General features: G+C 41.4%; 1 pseudogene; it reads right to left on the bottom strand.

Moving 5' to 3' along the window:
• The window catches only part of LOC101413450 (1-phosphatidylinositol 4,5-bisphosphate phosphodiesterase gamma-1-like), a 48,345-nt pseudogene extending 25,658 nt beyond the window's left edge, over positions 1-22,687 (bottom strand).
• Between the last annotated feature and the right edge of the window lie 2,438 nt (positions 22,688-25,125).

Here is a 25,125-nt window from a genome sequence, read left to right as displayed (position 1 = left end):
TATAATTATATAACCTGTTTTCCTCATAAACCCTCAGAAGTGTGATATCATCATTCGAACCATTAAACTATGGAAATATACTTAAACAGGCAAAGGATAATAAAGCCAAGAAAAGAATATTCAGGGAGAAAAGTAGAACTTCATCACACATAGAATTATCCTGCCTAATGATAACATAAATGTGTATTAAATCTATAAGTAGATACTGTGAATTCATTTTTCTCATGAGAGCTTTTTTTCAGAAAAAAACTTTATTTTAATAGAATATATACAACCTAAAAATTTCCCCTTTTAACCACATTCATATATATAATTCAGTGCTGTTAATTACCTTCACAATTTTGTGCTACCATCACTACCATCCATTACCAAACTTTACAATCAATGCATATAGAAACTCTGTATAATTCAAGCGTTAACTCCCCGTTCCCTACCCACATCTGGCCTCTTTTAAATTCTAACTCTATGAGTTTGCTTATTCTAATTATTGCATATCAGTGAGATCATAACAATATTTATCCTTTTGAGTCTGGTTTATTTCATTCAACAGGATGTATTCAAATTTCATCCATGTCATATGCATCAGAACTTCATTCCTTTTTACTCTGAATAACATTACATTGTGTGTATAGACCACATTTTATTATCCATTCATCATTTGATGGATATTTGGGTTGCTTTCTTAGTAAGTAGAGTAATTGTGAATATTGCCTCCTTTGAACATTGGTGTGCCAGTATCTATTCAAGTCCCTACTTTGAATTCTTTGGGGTATTTACCTATTTCAGGATTGCTGGGTCACATGGTAATTCATTACCTAACTTTCTGAGGAACTGACAAACTGCCACTCATAAGAGAGCTTTTAAAATATAAGATCAATTTCTGTAATAGATTCTACAATCCAGATTATTTGAGCCACTGAATACAATGGACTTTAAAAATGTGGCACACATATACAAAGCAAAAAAATATTAAGTGGATTTCAGCAGCAGGTAAAATTAGTTGCACTTACATGAATTTGGCTAATCACTCCTGTGTGGTTATAAGAAATCAACCCACTTCCCAGTTCAAAAATTAACTGACGTCAGTGCTGGAATCTTCAGGGCCAAAATTGTGTCTTTATTGTTTGCACAGAATTTGTCCACATCCGTGGTGTCATTTATTTGCATCGGTTCTATGACCATCTCCTGAGGTAGGTATTATTATGATCCTCATTTTGCAGGAGAAGTAACTGAGTCTTAGGGAGGGTTAGTCACTTCCCTGGGATCACTTGACCATCTTGGAGCCCAGGTTTTCTACTCCAAGGAAGTGTTCAAGAGGGTCAAAGAAATAAAAGCAACTCTGCTTTCAGTTCTTGGTTAGCCATCAGAGCTCCAATTTCATTGAAATGTTTAGATATGTTCCCTTTTGAGTGTCCACTAACGGCTCTACTTACCCAGGAATCATTCTATAGCACCGCTTGTGGCGGGTTTCACACACCTAATGTGCATGTCTGCTCTAGGGTTCAGTCAACCTGCCTACTCCAAGGCATTTTGCTCTTCTTCTTAGGTATTTGAGTAAACAAACCAAAAGCCATTCGGTAGGCTTTTTGTTTGTTTGGGGACATATTTTATGTGTAGATTTTATAATCTCAAACGCAGTGAAATAAGTCATCTTATCGTTTCTAAATGAAAAAAATATAAGAAATTTTCACTTTGAAAAAAATTAACTTTCTTTCATAATGTTATTTACTGTTTTCCACTTTCTACCATGTACCCAGTGTATATAAAAACAAGGAAGTAATTTTTCTTTGGAATCAATATTAATTATCTTAAGAAAAATGTATAATTGTAATAGGAAAAGATCTGTAATATAATAAATAATAATAAAATATTATGTAATAGCTGACATTTGTTAAAATTCAGACCCCGACATCTCTGAATCAATAATTGTTATTTCCAAAATATCTTGGCAACTGTTCCTTTTACCCTGGCTGTCAGGAAGCTTGGACCATAATTTACAATTTAATTTGTACTAACTCTATGTTAAGGTCCTTCCCAATTTCTCCTATAAGAATTTCCCCATCACTTTGAATTCTACACTGATGGGATATATATTTTAATTATAATTTGTCTCAATTCTACCATGGAAGCTGGTGTGATTTGTTTAACGTTATTTCAACATTTATTAAGCACCTCCTGTATACAAGATCTGTACTAGACTATGGGTAAAGTAAAACATAGCTACTGCCCTCAAACAAATTACGATTCACAACTAACTAACCAAACCTGCAAATAAGTAAATAAGTAAGTAAGTAAATAAGTAAGTAAGCACATATGTAGATACAACATAAGGTCCAGAGTCCCACACAAATCAATCACATATTTCAGTTGTTAAGAAATTAAGAGCGTTCCCATTAATTGAGCTCATACTAAATAGATGTTTATTGAGTGAAAGAACAAATGAATGCCTGGCTGGAAAAATAATAAAATATAAATAATAAAAATAAATGAAATTTCAGAGAGCAGAATTTTAGAATCTAGCAAGAAGTGGAGTCCTGGTACGTGCTTCAGCATGGGCGAACCTTGATGACATCATGTTGAATGAAATAAGCCAGACACAAAAGGACAAATACTATATGATTTCTCCTGTATGAAATACTGAGAATCAGAAAACTCAGAGAGACAGAAAGCAGAATGGTGTCTACCAGAGGTGAAAGGAGAGGAAAATGGGGAATTATTGCTAAATGAATATGTATTTTGGTTTGGGATGAGGAAAATCATCTGGAAATAGTGATGAAAGTTACATAGTATTGTCAATGAATTTAATGTCAAAGAATGGTCCACTTAAAATGGTTAAAATGATTTTTATGGTATGTATATTTCACCATAATTGAAAATAAATAATTATTTTGAGTTAATTTTAAAAGTCTGGGAAAAGATGTAATTAAGTCTAGCAATCTGAAGAAGAACAGACATCTATTTCTCAGGTTCTCCCCTGGAACTCTGTACCACAATGCCATTGGACTAAGTAGTTGTGGGGTGCATTCCATTTCACCATGCTTTGGGATACCTGATTCCTTGAGTACCTGAAGTGAAACCTGGAGAGAGCTCACTGAAGAGCTTGAAAGACTTCATTTCCAGGTCAAGTCCAATAGTAGATATATTGAGCACTGGTAAACATTCCTTCTTCTGCTATTCAATGAGTACCTACCACATGAAAGATCCTTTGATATATCTGAGAAGGATAAGAAATAAGTCAGCCTAAAGTGACCTATTTATTGATGGGTCTAACGGTATCACTGATGTTGCATACTTTTATGAAACTAGTGATGTTTGACAAATATGTAAGGCACATTAATAATTGATTTGGAGAAAAATACATTAAAGACATCTCAGAATGCTTTCAGAGCATCTACTGCTAGAAACATCGGAAAGGTCATTCTCAAATAGATGCGGTGAGTTTGAAAGCATCTTATATGCTTCCAAAAATGAGCAGTGGTGTTCCTTCCTGGAGGCAAGTCAGTGAGAAGAAAATTGCTCATCTTATTAGATATGCAAACCATCTTTTGAAAGGCCCATATATGGTAAATATGCTTTCCTTTTCCTTTCCTTTCCTATCTTATCTTGAAAATGAGGATGGTTAAGGCGGAGAGCAAGGCTTTTTAAAGGCACTACAGCTGGGACTAAATTGAGTCCCTCCTACCTCTGCTCATTATCCTAGATGCCCAGGGTACAAAAAGCGATGTTTGTCACACCGAATTCAACTTGTAAATGTGTTGCAAAACCTGAGTGAGACTTGCTAGAGCCATTCGATCTTGCTTGTGCAATACAAAGAAGAGAAGGTTGAAAATGTCTGGCAATTACAAATCACCTCAATTAGGCAGATTTTGGTCCATTTGCCATCTTTCCCAAGTTCATTAGTCCTTTGCTGAAATGCAATAGTTTTAGTTTAAAAACCATCAATTTGTGAATGATCTACACGTTTATAGGGTGCTCAGGAAGAGAGGGAACCAAGGAAAGAGAAACTAGGTCAACCCACTCTTTGAAAGAACTTAAAATTGAGGATAATTCAAAAGATTGGGAGAGGGTTAGGATTTTGCTACAAGCTGTGCCTTCAACTATTTTGCATTAAATCTCTAATGACTTCTAAGTCTGGCGTCAACATCCCAGAAAAGATTAATAAGGCCTATAAATACTATTGGTATTATTTCCGATAGAGTTTTTTTTTTTTTTTTTTTAAATAAAGTCCCTAACAATGGGTAATGGTGGAGTTACCAGCCTTCCTTCTCTGGCTCCCAGCTCCCTGTACCATCAGGCCAGGAGAATAGGAAAACACAAGGTTTCTTCTCCCAAATATACCCTGTAGGTGACAATGTAGTTGACTTCCGGTTTTACTTTTAATTTTCAATTTTTAAATTTTAGGTTCTGGGGCTGGGGTTTGAAGCTGGACCTTCATATGTGGGAAGCCAGCGCTCAACCACTGAGCCACATCCGCTCCCAACTTTGGATCTTTTACCCGATTTTTTTCCATGCTCGCCTTCATGGCTTATTTATGTGCTCTTTCTAGGTCTGATCTATGGGATTACTCTTTCTGATATTTAGAATAATCTCTCTGTTTTCTGAGAGTCTTGATCAAAGCCAGACTTTTAGGTAGTAAAAAGTCTGCATTGGCTCTTGACTGCACAAGGAGGGCTGGCTGTAAGCAAAATTGTACCTGGGAAATGTTGATAGTTCAGCACTTCTGCAAGCTCCTTTTGGCACAGTATTTCTTCTACTTTATCACCCATTCCTTTCTCTTCCCTTCCACCAGTCACTATTCCTAATCAAAGGCTATGTCACCTGGCCCCCTGGCCTTGCCCTGATCCCCATATGCTTGGGCTCCACGGGGTCCCCACCCAGGACTGACTTCACCTGTAGGTGTTTGGTGGTGCTCCAGCAACTCACTTCCCTGCACTCAGGCATAGATTGGCTAATCTGTGCTCTTGTGTGGAAGGAGATGCACCTCCAGGCCTCCTTTCTCTTCCAAGTGACCTGCACGCCAACAGTGGCCTTCTGGAGACAGTGTGCATTGGAATTCGCAGTGGACATCCTCTACTCAGCCTTGCACGCTCATGTTCCTTGGGTCTTGGGTGAGGCCTGGGAACTTTTATGTTAATAAATGGTCCCTGGTAATTTTTGTGCAATTAGAAATCAGACACGTATTTGGAATGGCTGCTCTGACTCCAAGGAGAACGCAAATATGATGAATTTTAGATCAGCAGGCAGAAGAGAGATGTTTGGATGCAGTTGCTTAAATTGCTACACTTCGAGGTGACTGGGGAACAAGACTTTTCCAAGAAGAATATATTGTTGGGCATGAAGGCCCTCCCAGTTTGCAGAAAGGGCATTAGAGAAGATGCTGAAGTTGGGGTTGGTGGAAACTAACTCAGGTACAACCAACTGAGAGGCAGTCAAGAGGCTTCTATTTGGAAAACTCCCTTCCCAGGCATGGAAGCCATCTTTGTGAGACAATGTCTTGAAGAAAAACTTTTTTAGGTGAAAATATTTCCTAGCTGACCATAAAGCACTTACACATTTGTGTAGTTTGGTGAGTCCTCAGAAGTTTTGATCTTGGGAAGCCTATGATCTTAAAGATGATTGAAGGGAGCAGATGTGGCTCAAGTGGTTGAGCTTCTGCCTCCCACATGGGAGGTCCCAGGTTTGGTTCCCAGTGCCTCCTAGAGAAAAAACGATCAGAACAATGAGCAAAACAACAACAACAGGCAGACAATGAGCAAAAAACAATACACAGGCAACAATTGAAAACAATGAGCAAACAGACAAAGGATCCATCTCGGGGGAAAAAAAATGATTGAAGATCCCCAAAATCATTTTTTCAGGTATACTATATCTATCAATATTTTCTGTCTTGGAAATTAATACGGAGAAATTTTTAAAATTTATTTATTTATTAATTTGCTTAAAAGGACAACAATAAACCATTACATTAACATAGTGTCCTTTAGCTAAAATACTTGTATTTTCCAAGACAAGAATAATGAATGAGAAGAGTAGCATTGTATTGAATTTTTACAAATCTCTTTAATGTCTGGCTTAATAGAAGACAGCTAGATTCTCATATCTGCTTCTGCATTTTGTCTGTTCAGTCTGTTGCCATACCACATGCCTTTGGGAAACGTCACTGTATACTCACGAGACAATGAAAGTGAAAAGTCAGATAACTTCTTGGTATTATTAGCAAAATAGTTTTGACCTTGTGGACCCACTGAAAAGGCCATGGGGTCCTTGGCAGACTACCTTTGAGAACAGCTCATCTTGTTTTCTGGTTCTCATGTGGACAAGATTTTAGGTGTAAGTGTAATGGAGCATTGTCCTTTGTGGACAAAACTTAATGAATAGTGGCTCTGAATACTACTCTACTGAGTTATAAAAAAAAGAAGCATGCTGTTGATGCTCCATGCAGATGGAGAGTCTTCTTTTGCAAATGTTTGCATGTTAAATTTTTTTTTTTAAAGTTTCTCTGTGTGAGGCCAGTCTACTGCTTGTCCTCTGATTTAAGGTGACTTGTGATAATCAGGCCACGTCAGCGCGGTGACTCCTCTTGGAATTCCAGGGAACCTGAGCCCTTGGACTAATCGCAGTTGCCCCCGGGTCAATGCTGCTGGCGACCTCAACCTAATTGTGAATGTGGCTGGTCAAACATCCTGACCCTGGATGAGGCCTGCCCTTCTCCAGTGGTGTCGCTCACCTTCTAATTGCAACTCTCTGGACATTTAAAAACAAGTTCACTTTGTTGTGGAGACAAACTCTTCAAAATATGTATATTCTAACATCTTGAATGCGAAGGTATTTTCCTTATCCTTGGAAATTTTTTTTTAAAGATTTATTTATTTCTCTCCCCTCCCCCCCAAGTTGTCTGCTCTCTGTGTCCATTCGCTGTGTGTTCTTCTGTGTCTGCTTGTATTCTTGCTAGCAGCACTGGGAATCTGTGTTCTTTTTGTTGCGACATCTTGCTGTGTCAGCTCTCCGTGTGTGTGGCACCACTCCTGGGCAGGCTGCACTTTTTTCATGCGGGGCGGCTTTCCTTGAGGTGCACACTCCTTGCGTGTGGGGCTCCCCTATGTGGGGACACGCCTGCGTGGCACAGCACTCCTTGAGCGGATCAGCATTTCACATGGGTCAAGGAGGCCCTAGATTTGAGCCTTGGACCTCCCATGTGGTAGGTGGATGCTCTATCCATTGAGCCAAACTGGCTTCCCATCCTTGGAAATTTTGATCATTTCTTCATATCTTTATAGTTGATGACCACATATGCCCACTGTAATTTTAAAGCTTAAGTTGAAAAGAAATTCCTTTGATTTTTAACAATTTAGAAAACTATTTCCAGTTATTTTATACTTAGACAATTATTTTTAAACAAAAGTACCAAATATCACAACTCTAACTTCAATACCTTAAAAAAACTCAAAAATTTTAAACACTCTCAAATAAGAATATTAACTTCGGAATTTCCCTTACACACAAAGAGCCACCTCAGCTGGGAAATTCGTTCTCTAACCCAAATGGCTGCAGGATCTCTCCGTCACTCTGGGTCAACACTGTCCCTGGCAGTTTTCCTTCTCTTTTGACAACAAACGGGTCCTGTCATCTTCTTCAACTCAACTGTATCACGTGTATGAGAATTAAGTTTCTTGTTATTATCAATGGCATCCGCTTTAACAATTATTTTTAATTTATTCATTTTTTATTCATTTGTAATAAGACCGCCACTTTGTTTTTCAATTTTTCTTTGGTCAGCTGCCTTGCTCAGCTATTCTTTTATTTAAAAAAAAAAAATCTATCTATCTATCTATCTATCTATCTATCTATCTATCTATCTATCTATCTATCTATCTCACAGATGCAGGTAACACAGCCTATGTACCTGATCCTGTTTTCCCCTCTTCCTCCTCAGGAACAACCACTATCCTTAATTTGGTTTCCCACCCATTTTTTACACATTAACTACAAGTCTTTATGTGCATATGTATGCAATAATGCTTTTTTCTTGTTTTAAACTTTATATAATTGGCATCACATTGAGCATAACTATCTGTAACTTGCTTTTCTCCTCAATATTATAGTTCTGATATTGAGTTATATTTACCCATTTGGTTTGTGGATATTTTCTGTATAATATTCCATTACATGAATTTACCTTAATGTTTTTATACATCTATGTTCAGTTGCCATTCCAATTTTTTATGTTTTTTTTCAATGCTGTCATGAACATTCTGGTACATATCTCTTTGTGCATACTGTCTTGAATTTCTCTAGGGAGTCACTCCAGCAGTAATATGCCTGGGACTTAGCATATGAGTGTCTTTAGTATGACTCAGTTGTCAGATTATCTCTAGAGAAATTGTTTTAGTAATACATCAAAAATGGATGAAGGTCCTCTTAAACTTAGAATGACCAAACTTTAACATTTTTTCCGATTTGAGGACTGTGAAATTTGTCAGATTCTTTAACTATTTTTTCCTACCCCTTCAAACAGTTTGATCCATTTATAAATTTCTGAATTTCTCTGCCTCTGAAAACAAACAAAAGATGCAGCTTGCACGTTTTCAAGATGGATAGACACTTTCTGTTATTGCTAAATGTAGTGTTCATTTTAGTGTTCACCTGCTATATAATGCATTTTTAAATAAACCAATTACTGAAATAACAAATCTCTGTGGGTGCAAATAGTTACTTTCAAATTAGACTTTTGTATACTTCCAAATGATGGGGAAAATTTATTCTGCCATTCCTGTCTTCAGCTAAATATGTGGCTAAGCCTTTCTGTGAAGCATCATTCACTACAACTAATTTAAGCTAGGATACATTGTGCAAAGTTGGAGAAAAAAGTGGGAATATGCTATACGGAAGGCTGAATAACTGTAATGAAGAAGAGTTTTGAAAATACAATGACCTTAAACCACAACAAATGGCTACTGAATAATAACCAGTCAAACTTGGGACAGTTACCTTCAAAGAAAGAACAAATCTATCAGCAACATAGCAAGAGAAGAGAGAATATTCCTAAAAGAAAAGGAGGGTATTCTAAGTAATCTTATAATCTTTGTATCAGACAATAAGGAAAAGAATCATTGGTAATGCAAAATTTATTTTCTTCTTCCCCTAGCTAAAGCTATACCTGTGGATAACAATTCCATTTGCAGTTGCATATTCAATTCCAAGAAAAAAATCACAGGTATTACATGTACACACAAAGAAGATACCTGCATAATTTCTGTACAGAAATGAGCCAATTTAAAGTAAAAAGAAGTAAGAACCTTAAAATAGTATAAATAACTACTGGGCATTTAATTAATTGCATTTTCAAAAAGAAAAGGAGAATTGAAGATTAAACTAATATAATTCTACTCCTTGTTAAATATTTCAGTAAAAGAAAGTACTAGTAATTCATAACTGTAATTGTTGATTTATACAATAAAAAGCAAGACACATCTTCTGAAGGTAGTTACAGCAATTATGTGGTATTCACCACCTACCCTACCACTGTCACTTCTCACACACACACACACAATACTACAACCACTATCACTTCACACACACACACACACCCGGCACTACCACACATCACCACAGACATGACATGTATCCATACACCACCTGCTTACACACACACACACACACACACACAATACTACAACCACTATCACCACAGACTCACACACATAGACTGGCGGTACCACCGCCATCATTACACATTTACACACACACGTGTCAATGTCGTATCTCAAATATTTTGGAAAAAGAAAGTAAATGGCTACACAAATTATGACATTATGGGATTGGTATCTCCAGAATGGCGAATTACTTGATTCAATGGCCACTGTGCATCCATTAATACAATGCACAGCTCATTTTAAACCATTTTTCAAAAATGGTTAAATAGATGGACACATTTGGCTAGCGCACTTCAATCCAAATTTAGCAACCCTTGGAAGATTTCATTTCTTGATGCTTAATCCATGCTCCACTTTACTTGTCCTACATTCTCCTACTGTGTCCCCCTCATTGCTCATATTAACCCTCAAAAATATCTTCTTTCAGTTTAAAAAACTGAATCTAATGATTTAAGTTCAAAATGAAGAACAATGAAATATGTTCCATGCATGATCATATACAATATTTTAAATATACATAGATTTCAGTGCATGGAAATTGTTTCATTTACAAATTTTGTATTGAAGTACATCATTCATACATGAACACACATAAACAATAAGTATGTATAGTAAAAGTTGTGAACTGACAAAACAAACATGCATATCATCATACAGGGCTCCCATCTATCTCACCACCACCCACACCTTGCTGTGTTATGAAACATTTACTACAAACTATGAAATAGCATTATCAAAATAATACTATTAACTATAGCCCATATCTAACATTTGGTATTTTCCCCTAACCCACCCGATTATTATTATTGTTTTTAATTTATTTTTCTGCCCCCCATCCCCCTTTGTCTGTTCTTTGTGTCCATTCGCTGTGTGTTCTTCTGTGTCTGCTTGTCAGCGGCACTGGGAATCTGTGTCTCTTTTTGTTGTGTCATCTTGCTGCGTCAGCTCTCTGTGTATGCAGCCTCACTCCTAGGCAGGCTGCACTTTTTTCGCGTTGGGCAGCTCTTCTTGGGGCACACTCCTTGTGTGTGGGGCTCCCCTATGCAGGGGACACCCCTACATGGCATGGCACTCCTTGTGTGCATCAGCACTACGCATGGGCCAGCTCACCACACGGGTCAAGAGGCCATGGGTTTGAACCCTGAACCTCCTATATGGTAGGCAGATGCTCCATCAGCTGAGCCAAATCTGCCTCCCCCACCCAATTATTAACATCCTGTAAAAGTATTATATATTTGCTATTGTTCATAAGAGAACATTCTCATAATTGTTCTGTTAATCCCAGTCCATTTTCCACCACTGGACTCCCTGTGTTATCAGTCCCATGCTTTGTACAATCCATTCAACATGTACATTCAGTGGCTCTCATTTTCATCACAGAATTGTCACACAGAAATTTTGTATGCATGTTTATGACAGAACACTTTTTTCCTATATTGATTGATTTACTGCTAGTCATCCAATTTGGCAAAATGGTTGTGCTTTTAAGATAATTCTGCACAGCATTCAAAAGTATATTACATATATACAGATATGTGTGTATATATGCACATTTTTATATATTATAGGCTACAGTCAAAATCAAACATTTCTATAAAAGCTTTCCTTATTTGAAAGAAAAATATGTTTTCCTTGTTTCTCCTTTCAGGCGTAATGATATATGGAAGCTAGAAAGGTACCAGTTACCCATATTGTTAAGAGAACAATATGTTTCTAAAATAGTATTAATCTGGAAAGCTTATACTGTTCTATAAACATTATTTGAGGTCTGTTTTGATGTGAAATTGAAGTGCTAAAAAACCAACCCCCAGAACGGAGAAAAGAGAGTTTTAAAAAAATCAAAGGATGAAGAGACTGAGTTACAAAAATGCCCAATTGTATAATTTGAAAAATGCCTTGAAAACCAAGTGAAGCAAGGGAAAGCAAGAGAGAGAGCCTCAGAAAAAATGTGAACATCCTAGCAGATCTGGATTTGCCATGATGCCAGGACCTCACGAATTTAATGCCCACATCACTGAGTAGCAGGAGGTGTAGGGGTTCATTGCACAAATACGACTCTGAAGAGAGGGATATAAATCTTCAGGGTTCTGGTAATTTGCTCTGATTTCTTTTCTTATCCTAACAAATCCTCACATTTTTACTTAATTTTTTGTTCTTTTACGTGGAGTGCTCTTCAAATAGGGTTGCCAGATTCAGTGAATCAAAATCCAGGACTCTCAGTTAAATCCGAGTACTACTTAAAGTCAAATTTGGTATAAGTATCTCCCATGAGATTTTTTTTTTTTTTTTTTTTTTTTTTTTACATCCGCTCCCCTTTCCATCACTTTTATTTTTTTTTTTTTAATTTAATTTTTTTTTTATTGACTTTGTAATAATATTACATTAAAAATATATATGTGAGGTCCCATTCAACCCCACCCCCCCACCCCCCCTCTCCCCCCCCCCCAACAACACTCGTTCCCATCATCATGACACATCCATTGGATTTGGTAAGTACATCTTTGGGCACCTCTGCACCTCATATACATTGGTTCACATCATGGCCCATACTCTCCTCTATTCCATCATGTAGGCCCTGTGAGGATTTACAATGTCTGGTGATTACCTCTGAAGCACCATCCAGGGCAGCTCCATGTCCCGAAGACGCCTCCACCTCTACCCATGAGATTTTTGAGACATACTTAACGCTAAAAAATTATGCGTCGTTCCTCTGAAATTCAAATTCAATGCGGCATCCCGTATTTTATCATCTGGCCACACTGCCTGCAAAACACATAAACTTCAAGCCCCCCAAAAACTGGCCCCACCAGGTTTTCCTCTTGGGCAAGTACTACTGAGTGAGGAAAACTTGAGAAATCATTTCATTTTCGAATTGGAAGAAACTTTAAGGAACCTCTAGTTCCTACAGATGGGAGGAATCTCTGATCTCATTTGTAGATGAAGGAATTGCTGTAAGATCATAAAGCAGGGGTTCCTAACCTTTTTTCTTCCACGGACCCCTTTGCCCGTCAGGTGAAAACCATGGACCCCTTATTAAGTCCACGCTATACTGTGTATTATTTGATAACTATATGATACCGCACCAACACATTCCCACAAGAATACTGTTTTTTTCCATTTTCAATTCAAGCTCATGGACCCCCTGAAATCTTTCCACAGACCCCTTGGGGGCCCATGGACCCCTGGTCAAGAACCCCTGTGACGTAAAGATAGCTGGGCCTACTGAGCAGCCCCCTGCTGCCCAGGACAGGGTCCCCTGGCGCCTCCCTCTCACCCCCGCCACCACCTCCAAGTTATTGTTTTCCCTCTGTCTGCATGCGCCCCAGGGCAGCTTCCAGAAGCCAGTTGTTGAGTCAGCAGGGTTTGATTTGGCTCTTCTCACTCACTGAGATTTCAGGGCACCCAGGACTCGGCGTTTTCTACTACTGATCCATGTTTTGCTTCTCCTTAGGGCTGTCCCAGGTCCCAGGGCGGAAACCACCCGGGGCGAACCCACTATGCTGGAAAGAGGGTGTGGAGGGTGGCTCCAGGTTGCTGTCCCTTTAAGCACAGAGCCTTTGGAGAGTCCAGCAAACGCTATGCATCTTCTGGCTCCAAACAGGTACCGCTGCACAAGGCAATTTTGCATCTAATTCCGAGGGACTTTCGGAGCTCCCGAAGCCCCGTTTTTGGATGCACAGGTTAGACATCCCTGAATGACACGGTGCTATGCATCTGTTTATCCAGGAAGGCTGTGCCCCACCACAATGCCCATGCACACGACACACCCTAAGAGTCACGTGTGTGTGCCACGGAGAGCCCAGGACCGCAGACCAGAGTGGCGCGTGGTTCGGAGGCCAATCCATCACCTCTGGGGTACGGGGCAGGACAGGATCCTTCTGGAGATGCCGTAGCTGGATTCCTCTAGGTTCTTGGCTCTGTTACATAAAAGGATTTCAGAACATGCCAGTTCAGTTAAGCCAGTAGTTTATTAAGGAAATGAGAGAAGAGCATAGACGTAGGAGAGAATTACAGAGTATTAGTCCCAGGTGTACTTGCGGGCTGGTGTAGGCAGAAAGAACTTGTGCAGTTGTTTTTTAAACCATTAACTAACTACTCCTTCCCTAGTTAATATTTGGTAGAGGAGCCCCAGCTGTTTGCAGTTTTGACTGGTTACCCATGACAAGGCCCCTTCCTCCAGCAGCCTTTGTTGTGGGGGTCTTTCCCTGAGGGGTGGGGTTCCAGGTGCATTCCACGGCCACGTGTCTCACAGCCACGTGTCTCACAGACGTGATTTTCTGCCAGGTCCCAGATTCGTCTTCTCATTCCCTAAACCAATCCGCTTCAATGCCGTGTTGTAATTTCCATCAAGGACAATTCTTTTTTTTTTTTTAAGATTTATTTATTTCTCTCCCCTTCCCAACCCCCCCCATAGTCTGCTCTCTGTGTCCATTTGCTGTGTGTTCTTCTGTGTCTGCTTGCATTCTTGTCAGATAGCACTGGGAATCTGTGTTTCTGTTTGTTGCGTCATCTTGCTGCATCAGCTGTCTGTGTGTGCAGTGACTCTCCTGGGCAGGCTGCACCTTTTCACACAGGGTGGATCTCCTTGGGGGGCACACTCCTTGCGTGTGGGGTTCCCCATGGGGGGGCACCCCTGCATGGAATGGCACTCCTTGCGTGGCAGCACTGTTCATGGACCAGCTTACCATACAGGTCAGGAGGCCCTGGGTATCGAACCCTGGACCCTCCATATGGTAGGTGGACACTCCATCCATTGAGCCACATCCGCTTCCCAAGGACAGTTCTTAAGAACCCAAAGAAGTTCTCTAGTGAGGGACTTTGGGCAACCACAGCCGACTGATTGGGGAAATCGCTCCCTGTGGGGAAACTTCCCAGGACCTCTTAAAGCACATGATGGCACTGATGGTTCCCTACTTGTGCAGACTATGGTGATGACAAAAGCGGTGGCTGTTAAATGCGGGCGGCGACGGCTCAGGCACCGTGTTAAGAAGATCACAGGGCACCGCCTCTGAGAGGGTGGCACGATGGCTGTCCCCTTTACTCAGGTGAGAGAAATGGAGGCTTAGAGTCCCATGACCGGCTCAAAATCATGCAGCTCTACAAAGGAAGTGCGCTGCCGTCCCGAGATGGCCCTGAGCCAGGTTTCTTCGCCTAGCTCTGAGGAATCTTCCATAATGCCTTGGAAAGCTTAGTCACAGCTCTCAGTGTTAGACAGAGCAGGCTGCAATATCTGCTCTGCTCGAGCCCCAGCCTCCTTTCCAGGCAAACATCTGGTGAGGGGAAAAAGCCAGTGGCTGCTTGAGGGCTTTGGTACCCTCAGCATTTAAGGGGCATCAGGAAGACTCCAAAGTCTGATTAATACAGAAGAGTTAGAATTCATTTCTTAAAAGACATGTGAAATTCACACAGCTTCTTTCTCCCTTATAACTATCTTAAAAAAAAAAAAAGACCTGCTTTTCAGAGCCATTTTCTAAAATTGGGGTAATGTGTATATAACAAAACTCACCATTTTAACTATTCCTGGTGCACAATGCCGTGGCATTAATTACATTTCCAATGTTATACTGTCATCGTCACTATCCAATACCAAAATATTTTGGATATAGAAACTCTATATCCATTTAGCAAAAACTCCCCATTCTCCCCTCCCCCAGCTCCTGGCAACCTCTTATCTCCGTTCTGTCTCTATGAATTAACCGATTCTTGGTATTTCATCTAAGTAGAATCCTATAATATCTGTCCTTTTGGTCTGGCTTCTTCAGCATAACTAGTCTTCAAGGCTCATCCAGGTTGTAGCATCTATCAGAACATCACTTCTTTTTATGACCGAACAATATCCCATAGTGCAGGGGTTCTTAACCAGGGGTCCATGAGCTTGAATTGAAAATTCAAAAAAACATTATTCTTGTGGGGACGTGTTGGTGAGGGTGTGATATATGTATTAAGTAATACACAGTCTAGTATGGACTTGGTATGACTTTGATTTTGATGTAGCTTCTTTTGAGTGCAGTGGATAACTGCCTGCAGAAAGGTTGGTAGGGGTGGCAGAGAGAGTTCTTTTGATGCTGTGGGAAAATTTGGATTTCTAAATGTTTGCCAAAAATTACTATTTGATCAGATGTTGAACTGTGTTAGGCTATCAGGAATTGAAATGATGAGAAATTTATAAAACATTAACTTGAATATTCCTAAAACTTAAAGACTGCTGATGTGAGTGTCATAAATATCTGCGGCTATATTCTGAGAAGGGGTCTGTGGTTTTCACCTTAAAACAGGCTAGTAAGATAGGGAATTAATAGATGGATCTGGAACCTGGCAGAGAGTCCACGTGGACATCAGTAACCCCCAAGAGGGCTGCTGGAGGACCCCACCCCAGGATTCTGCTCTCCAGAACAAAGACTTCTTCTGGGAGCCAGGAAAAGCCCTTTCCCTAGGGACTTTATCATTGGGCCCTCACTAGGGGGTTGATGGGTGGGGTGATCAGTCAAAACAGCAAACAGCTGGAGCCCCTCCCCTGCCATTAGCAAAGGGGTGGAATAATTAATAGTTTGTAAAGCAAACCGCGAGGCCTGAGTGCGCTCTCGTCCTGCTCTCTTGCCTCTGAACCCGTTCCTGCCCCCTGTGCGCCGTTCTCACCATTTTTCCTCTGCCACATGGCTACACAAGTAAACCTGGGGATTTATAACCTATAACGGGGAACTGCAGCTTGTCAATCAGCCCTCTTTATCACTTTTCACCCCCTTCCTCTCTACCTGGGTCCCCTGGTCTGTTATTTTCTCCCAATTCTTTTCCCTCCCTACCTGAATAAATTACTGGCCTAACTCACCCGGTGTGCTCTTGAAATTCATTTCTACAGCATAGCCAAGAACCTAAATAAAATCTGGTAACATATTTGGTGAGCCAGGCAGGAGTTTATTGGTGAATGAAACTATTGGCCTACAGCCTGTTTAATGCTTTCCTTTGGTTCTCTATTTTAAACAGGTTTGCCTATGAGTCCCCAAAGTTTGTAATCCCAGGAGGGAAGGGGCTAGGGCTCAGAAAATCTCTGTGTCTGCACCACATGCCCCACCTTGTTAGATCTAACCCCAGTCGGGAGGGCTGGGGCACAGGACAGGAGCTCACTGCACCACTCTTTCAAGACCTTTTAGCAGCTGGAGGCTCTGCCCTCAGGGCTGGCAACCATAGCCCTTTACCACCTGTCCCCTAGGGGTTGCACAGCAGTGATGAAGAGCCTGAGAGCCAAGGGCTTCTGGGGTCCATGCCTTTGCAAGCAGCTTTCCTATCTGACCACATCCAGCTACCCGGGGGAATGAAGTAGGAAGGCGGCAGGCAGAGCCAGGATAGATGCTGTGGGAGTTCCTGTCCCCAGGGTGGTCACAGGCCAGGATACCATTGCAATTTCTAACCTTTACCCATGTTTTACCTTCCCTTCTTATTGCTGCTGAATTTCTTTTTGAGGTTTGTGTTAGGATGCTTTGGAATATTTAAAAAACTGTAAAACTGGGAAAGTGCCTTTGTCTAGCAAGGAAGCTGTTGCCTCAGGATCCCAAAGCCTGTTAGCTAGAGCAATTAACTTCTAATCACTTAATGGCCTTTTGATGACTGGTTTAACTGGGAAACTATCAGACAATAAAGTCATAGAACTAAGACTGCATCTAAAACTTCTGGAAGGATAGGAGAAAGAAGCACAATTCGGCTTGGCAGCTTCGGGTTGAAATCTAGTTAGCCTGTCTCCCAAGTCCAGGCGGCCCCAGGAACACCCGGTGGTAGGGGTTCCATGATTCCCTGGGCTGGCGGGAATCAGAGAGCAGCCAAATGTTTCCTGAGATTTAACTCAGGAATGTCTGTTTGGGTCAGTTGGTCTCAGACCCTGTAATGGTCAGGGGTGCCGAGTGCCAGAGCAGGAAATGGAATGGCTCCCATTCCTTGGGCCCATCCATTCAGAGAGCAGCCAAATATCCCCTGAGAGACAGACATCGCAGGCACTTCGATTTGGGGCCACTGTTCAGCCTTCCACCAATCTGGCTTGGGCACATTGATCGGAGGAAGCATCAGACATCGCCCAGGACCTAGTCCACCCACAGGGATGCCTGCGGGCCAGGCGGGCTCTCAATAAAACTTCTCAGGGTGCTGAGACAGAGCCTCAGCTCCAAATTATAGGGAGTGGTGAACTCTAGTCAGACTGTGACTCTGGGACACCAGAACAATCGACTAAAGGGTGCTTCTTCATTCTTCCTAGAATAATGGGCGCAGTCTCTAGCCCACCAGTAAACTCCCTGCAGGAGTATCTTCTCAGGAATGAGGAAATTCTGCCTACTGCTGGTCTACATGGCCATGGTACAGCCAAGAGCAGCCTCTGTATAAAACTCTGGATTCCAGTTAGACCAGTGTAAAAAAAGAGAAGAGATAGATCTGAGGCTCAAAAACTTCATGTCATGTCTCCTCAAAGAAATGAGGAAATAAACCTCAAACTTCTCAGTTTAAACTCAGTCATGCCTATAAAAAGTGTGAATAGTGTTCAAAGTAAAAACATCTCATGTGCTATCAATTAAGGTCAAAGAGTTTCTAGAAATGCTAAAGGTATAAAATTCTTCTGTATTAATCTGTGCGTAACTTTGTGTTCAACTTTAAAATCTGTGTTTAACTTTGTCAGCTTGCTTGTGCCTAGAAAATCAGATTTGGGGTTCACCTGTTACAAATTGATGATGGTGAAAGTTAACCTGAAAATGAGTCTTTAAAAGTCAATACTTTCTTGCTAGTGAATTTAATGTATAATTCACAAGTAGAATTTATTTAATTGCTAGAAAAGCAGAGAAACTTTGCACAGTTTTTCAAGAAATAGACTTCAGCATTGTCAAACTCTCTTGTGCATTCAAACCAAGTCTTCAATACATTGCAGGTTGCCTCTCCATGTGTGTTATTGGCTAGGTTGGTCACTGACCCCTAAACAATAAAAGTATCTACTACATCTCTGGTTGTACTCCTGAAGTCAATGGAAACTATGTTGCAGTTTCAAACCCCTGCAGCAGCCACCAATGGCTTGGTACAGCCAAATGTACAATGGATATCACCTCCAGACTGGCACTGTTTCATAGTGCCAAAGAGTGCTATGCACCAGGCCTGTGCAATACTGGAAACTACTTTCCTAGCTTCTCTCTAGGGTCAACAGTGTTGCAGCTTGCTCACTGTGTAAAGGACATACCGAGTGGAGCCATGATCAACAGAGTACTGTGAGTAGATCTTAAACACAATTGGCATTATAGCTTGCTCCCATGGAGAGATAACATGTAAGGTATTGCAAACCTAACACTTAAATCTATTAATTGCAGTTCAAAGAGAAACTTATGCATTGAGTAGTACATTAATTAGTATTAAGTACTGTACCTATATTTTCTATTCTAAATCACATGCAGGAGAATATTAAACATGTTAAAAGTTCTGGTAAACTTCACTTTCTAAGTAATTAAAGAAGGTGCTTAGCCCAAGTCTCCCTCCTAGCACTTATTAAAGTTAAAGGAATGTCCACATTGGTGCACTAATCCTGAAAGAAGCCAGATACCCAAGGAAGTGCCAGATCACCAGAAGCACCTGATGGGATATACGAATGTCAGTCATTGGACGGCCTGAAATACCACTTCAAGAGAAAAAGCTAAGTAGTGTCTGTGTCAAAGTCAGCCATTCCCTCTAACTCCAGCCCAATTGCCTATTTCTAGAGGGAGGGAAAACCAGACATCCCTTTAAAAATCCTTGTCTGTTTTCATCTCCTATAGCTTAACTAAAAAGGGAAATGCTTCTTCCCATTCTACTGAAGGAAAAATACTTTTTCCCATCAACTTTGGGAAAATGCAGCCTTTGCAGTCACCTAGCCTTTTCTACTTCTGTGTTCCTGTGTCCTCTTAGTAAAACCATATAGTCTCAAAAGTCTAACTAAGTTTATTTCTTCCAGAATCAACATCTTCTTAGCCATGTGGGGACTCATCCAGCTTCACACAGGATGCCAGATGTGTCTTCCTCCAATAGAGATAGAATAGCAGGGTTTTACACCTTGTCAGTAGGGCCTATGACCCCTAACCAGCAGAAAGTAGCTACAGAAGAAAGATCATCTTCCTTCAGCAACCCTTTAAGATTAAAGGTGTAAACTCTCTGAGGGGGGCGTGAAGCAGGTTAGTAAGACAAGGAATTAATAGACAGATCTGGAACCTGGCAGAGAGTCCACGTGGACATCAGTAACCCCAAGGTGGCTGCTGGAAGACCCCACCCACAGGATGCTGCTCTCCGGAACAAAGACTTCTTCTAGGAGCAAGGAGAAGCCCTGGATATTCCCCAAGGACTTTATCATTGGGCCCTCATTGGGGGATTGATAGGTGGGGAGATCAGTCAAAAGAGCAAGCAGCTGGAACCCCTCCCCTGCCATTAGCAAAGGGGTGGAATAATTAATAGTTTGTAAAGCAGACTGCAAGGCCTGAGTGCTCTCGCCCTGCTCTCTTGCCTCTGGACCCGTTCCTGCCCTCTGCGTGCCATTCTCGCCATTTTTCCTCTGCCATGTGGCCACACAAGTAAACCTGGGGATTTATAACCTATAATGGGGAACTGCAGCTTGTCAATCAGCCCTCTTTATCACTTTTCACCCCCTTCCTCTCTACCTGGGACCCCTGATCTGTTATTGTCTCCCAATTCTCTTCCCTCCCTACCTGGATAAATTACTGACCTAACTCACCTGGCATGTTCTTGAAATTCATTTCTACAGGATAGCCAAGAATCTAAATAAAATCCGGTAACAACCTGACTGGCAAAGGGGTTCATGGAACAAAAAAGGTTAAGAACTCCTGCCATAGTGTGTTTATATTACATTTTGTTCATCTGTTTAACTGTTGATGGCTGCTAGGGTTGTTTCCACATTTTATCAGAACTGTTTTTTTTTTTTAAAATTTACATAAATCTTATAATTTTGCCCAATGACCTGATAAAGAATACTAAATTGACTGTGACAGAGCTTGATCATCTAATCAAGACGATGATCCAGTAATAGTTAATTTCCAACCCAGCCTCTTAGTGTTTTTTTTAAGATACCAGGAATTGAACCCAGGACCTCATACATGGGAAGCAAGTGCTCAACCACTGAGCTAAATTCACTCTCCAATGAGAATTAGTTTTCTCATTTGTTTTTGTTTTTAGGAGGTACCAGGGATCAAACCCAGGACCTCATACATGAGAAGCAGTCGCCCATTCACTTGAGCTACATCTGCTCCCCAGCCACATAGGTTTTTTGTTTATTTGTTTGTTTGTTTTTAGGAACTGGGACCAGGGATTGAACCCAGGACCTCAAAAATGGGAAGCTGGTCTCAACCATTGAACTATACCAGTGCCCAAAAAGTCACAGAATCATCTATCTGTCTATATCTATCTATCTATCTATCTATCTATCTATCTATCTATCTATCTATCTATCTATCTATCTATCTATCTATCTATCAGAGGTATTGGGAATCAAACCCAGGATATTGCACATGGGAAGCAGGCACTCAACCCTTAGCTACATCTGCTCCCCAAGGAGAGTTGGATTTTTCGTTCGTTTGTTTTGTTTTTAGAGGTACCAGGGATCGAACCTCGGGCCTCATACCCTCACAGGTTCTCATGCTATGGAAGGAGATGAATCCGGCAGAAGTCTCCTGGCTGAAATCCTTTGCATGTAAACCCCCTCCAGGCCTTTTCCCTGACACTCGCCACACATCTCAGGCTCCCATTTCCCTTAGGGAAATCTCTGGTTCGAATGCTGTGCTTAGGATCACGCCAGTGAGTGCACTTTGTAAATTTAAAACCATTGTGAACGTAATGTGGTCGAATGAGCTCTGCTCAAGAGAAAACTGTTCTTGGGTCACAGAATCACCGTCCTTGCTCTCTCCAGCCAGCTTTCACTGACGCGTGTTTGCTCACCAGGGCGACCTGGTTCTCCAGATGACCTCATCACCACCGAGAGGAAAACAAGAAGCTCGCAGATGTTCCGTCTTAGATGGAGAAATGCGACTTTTTACACATCACGACAGCACATTTACAGGACGATTTCACCTTGGTGATGTTGCCGGGTGGTTGCTGTGTCTCGGTTGGCTGCTGGCTCTCTCTTTGTGGACTTTGAACCTCGTGAGAAAAGGGAATGGCTTCTTTTCTTTGGAATCCTCTGTTCTGACAACACACACAAACACTCTCACACACACAGTCACACTCACACACACCCGCTTTCTCTCACCCAGACATCCTTGCTCACACACACTTGAACTTACACACTCATGTGTGCAGTCACACATACTCTCAACACTCCCACATGCTTACACACTCGCACACCCATGCGCTCACAGTCCACATTTCTCAATACGGTACTTCATATAAGTACTCACTCTTCCTTCTATGTGTTGGCATAGAAATGTCAAATGTTTTAGGAAAGAAGTGGGCAATTTAGAAGCTTCTCGGGATCAGACATGAGGAGAAAACAGATTTTACGCTCTAGGGAAGCAGGACTTTGCCCAGGAACACTGAGACCCGAGCTGGCCAGGCAGAAGAATTAAGTTTGGACGACAGAGCAGTGGAGATCGACTAAGGCCCCTGGACTAAGAGGAAAGGGTCGGAGGTGCATTTGTCCACAGGTGTGGGCAGGGAGGCTTGGGACGAAGGAAGGGTATCCAGACACGAGAGACATCACCACCCTGCTGCAGCCCCCTGCCTTGCCAGGCTGTACACACTAGCACGACCTCCATCTGCTGGAACCTGCATTTCTCTGCTACAGGCTTTCTCTGGGCATTGAGGCTTGCTTTGCCCACCTGCAAAGCAGGTCAGAGCGGCTGCATGTATCGGGTATCTATGCTGCCTAAGGAACTGCCCCGTTGGCTTTGTGCAACAAACCCTTCCTGTTTCTCACCATTCCATAGGTCAGAAATCCGCACACCCAGCTGGGTGTTCTCCAGTTTCCTGGGACCTGGGGCCACCTGCTCCATTGTATTCAACCGGCAGCTCATGGCTGGAAGGCCCCAGAAGGCTTCCATCTCGTGTCTGGACTTTGGTGCTAATCCGTGTGGCCTCTTTCTCTCCACACGGTGTCTCATCATTTAGTATCCTTTTCAGGATGGCAGCTGGCTTCCCCAGGGAGTACAAAAGGGGAAGCTTCTCAGTTTCTTCCAAGCTCAGAAGTAGCATGACATCACTTTGGCTGCATTTTCTTTTTCAAAGACGATACCAGGAGGAAGTGGCTGTGGCTCAAGCAATTGAGCTCCCGTTCACCATATGGAGGACCTGGGTTTGATCCCAGGGACCTCCTGGTTAAAAAAAGAAAAAAGATTTATCAGACCTGCACGATGAGGCACACACTCCTTTGCATCATGCAGAGGTGCAGGCCCCTGAGTGGCGAGGTGACGTACTGAAAAGACAATGACACCACCAGATAGAAAAAAAAAGATACCAGGGTTTGAACCCAGGACCTTGCACATAGGAGGCAGGTGCCAACCACGGAGCTGCATCGTCTCCCCCTTCTGCAGCATTTTATTGGTAAAAGCAGGTAAAAGTGGTCTTGCCTGCACCTACTTCCCATGATGGTATGCCCTACAGGCCTGGCCACACATCACCCAAAGCACTGGCCAGTACCAGACAATTCCACCAAAATATCGATATTGTATTCCAGTCCTTTGGTATTTTATTCTCTGATAAAAGGATCTGTGCTAAGTCATTCCTGGCTGATAGATAGCGATTTTGTTGACCCTTGTTTAGAGATGCAACAACAGAGCTCTAAAGAGATGATTATTTAAAGGAATTTAACTCAAGCAGAGGACCGATGGGGAATAGTTTGGGGAAGAGAATAGCCTTCTTTTCAACCTCAAAATAATATCACGTTAAGTAGCTAAAATCTGGCCTACCTGTAAGATGGGTGTACCCTACTGCTCCGGCTCTGCATTCAGAACTATCTCTGTGATCTGAAAGAGACAACGCCGGCTTCCCAAAGGGTTTGCTTATGTGATTTTTCCGGGGGTGATCTCTCTTAACAGTAGTTTCTACATAATGTACCTGCCAAAGCATTTTAAAGAAAGTATGACTGCCTGACAGAGCTAAGCTGCTGACTTTGGCAGTCACCATGTAATAGAGATACATTTCACATTTATTCTTTGGAAATCCTGAGGCAAAAATATTCTTCCTTCGGGCTCTGTGAAATATTCGATTTGGCCTCCCCTCCAACAAGCTGTCTACCTCACACTTTTAAACTCACCTCTCACATTCATTTCCTCTGGAAAGCTCTTTTCCCGGCCAAGATAAACTCTCCTGAATGGTGATCAACCCTGTTTGTTCCTCTAACATCACGTTTCTCGGTTGCCATGGACTATTTCCTTCACAAAAGTGGCCTTAATCTCCCCAAAGTGATCCGCTTACAAATGCATCTGTGCTTGTTTTGTTGAATTTCAGTTTCCAGTCCGCTCCTCAGGGAGGGTTGTCTATTGTTCCTGCAACTCACGGTGCCTATTGCTACTCCCAATAAATTGTAAATTAGTGTTTTTGCTCTCGTACATGATTATTGTGCGCTTCCTCCATCATCACCATTAGCATCATCTCTGAAATGAAGGTGTAATCATAAGACACCTTTTCAAATTCCTCAGCCTTATCTGTACTCACATAAAATTTCCTACGATTTCTCTTTTACAATAGCTGTATTATTTTTTTCAAATACTGGATATTCATTGTAAAAATTCAAGAAACATGGAAAAGTACAATGAAGAAATTGAAAATCTCCCCCAGACCTCCCCATTCAGAGAAAACTATTAATAAAATTCCAATGAATACTTTCAGACATTTCTATGTTTTTTATACATACAGTTACATGCCTATAATTTTATAGATATGTAGCATAACTTTATATACCACTCTACAAAATTGTTTTTTTGCAATCAATTACATACATTGGACATCTTTCCATGTCGACACCTACATATAAATCCACATCATCATTTTTACTGTTTCCATAATATCGTTATACCTCCATGTTCTATCCATAGTCCTCTGCTCTAAATATTCATGTTGTTTCTCAGTTTTTACTAGTCTGAACATTATCATAGTGAACACCTGTGTGCATTGGCTTTTTAGGCTTGTACTACTACCTCCTCGGAGGAAATTCTTAGAAGTGGAAATTGCTGGGTCAAAGGTCCCACAAAAGATTACCTCTCGGTACATGTCCTGACAATTGGCTGTAATCAGTTCACACCAATAGTACACGAGGGTTTTCTAGCTTGTCTTTCCATCATAACATCATTCCCAAGTCCCAGAATATTTCCGGGGGGCTGCTAATTACCCCTCTGGAGGAACGATAAATCCGTGGCAGTTATTTGACATTGTTTTCCTCATCAGCAGTGTCTCTCTCGTCACTCCCCTGCTCCTTTGTTTCCATCATCTGAATGACATGATTTCACTGAATTAGCACACACAAGGATTTTCTGACAGCCAA

Source organism: Dasypus novemcinctus, chromosome 22, assembly GCF_030445035.2.
Source record: "Dasypus novemcinctus isolate mDasNov1 chromosome 22, mDasNov1.1.hap2, whole genome shotgun sequence".
In the NCBI taxonomy this organism is placed as follows: Eukaryota; Metazoa; Chordata; class Mammalia; order Cingulata; family Dasypodidae; genus Dasypus; species Dasypus novemcinctus.
Note: the sequence above shows the minus strand (reverse complement) of the source record. Positions and strands in the feature narration are given on the sequence as shown.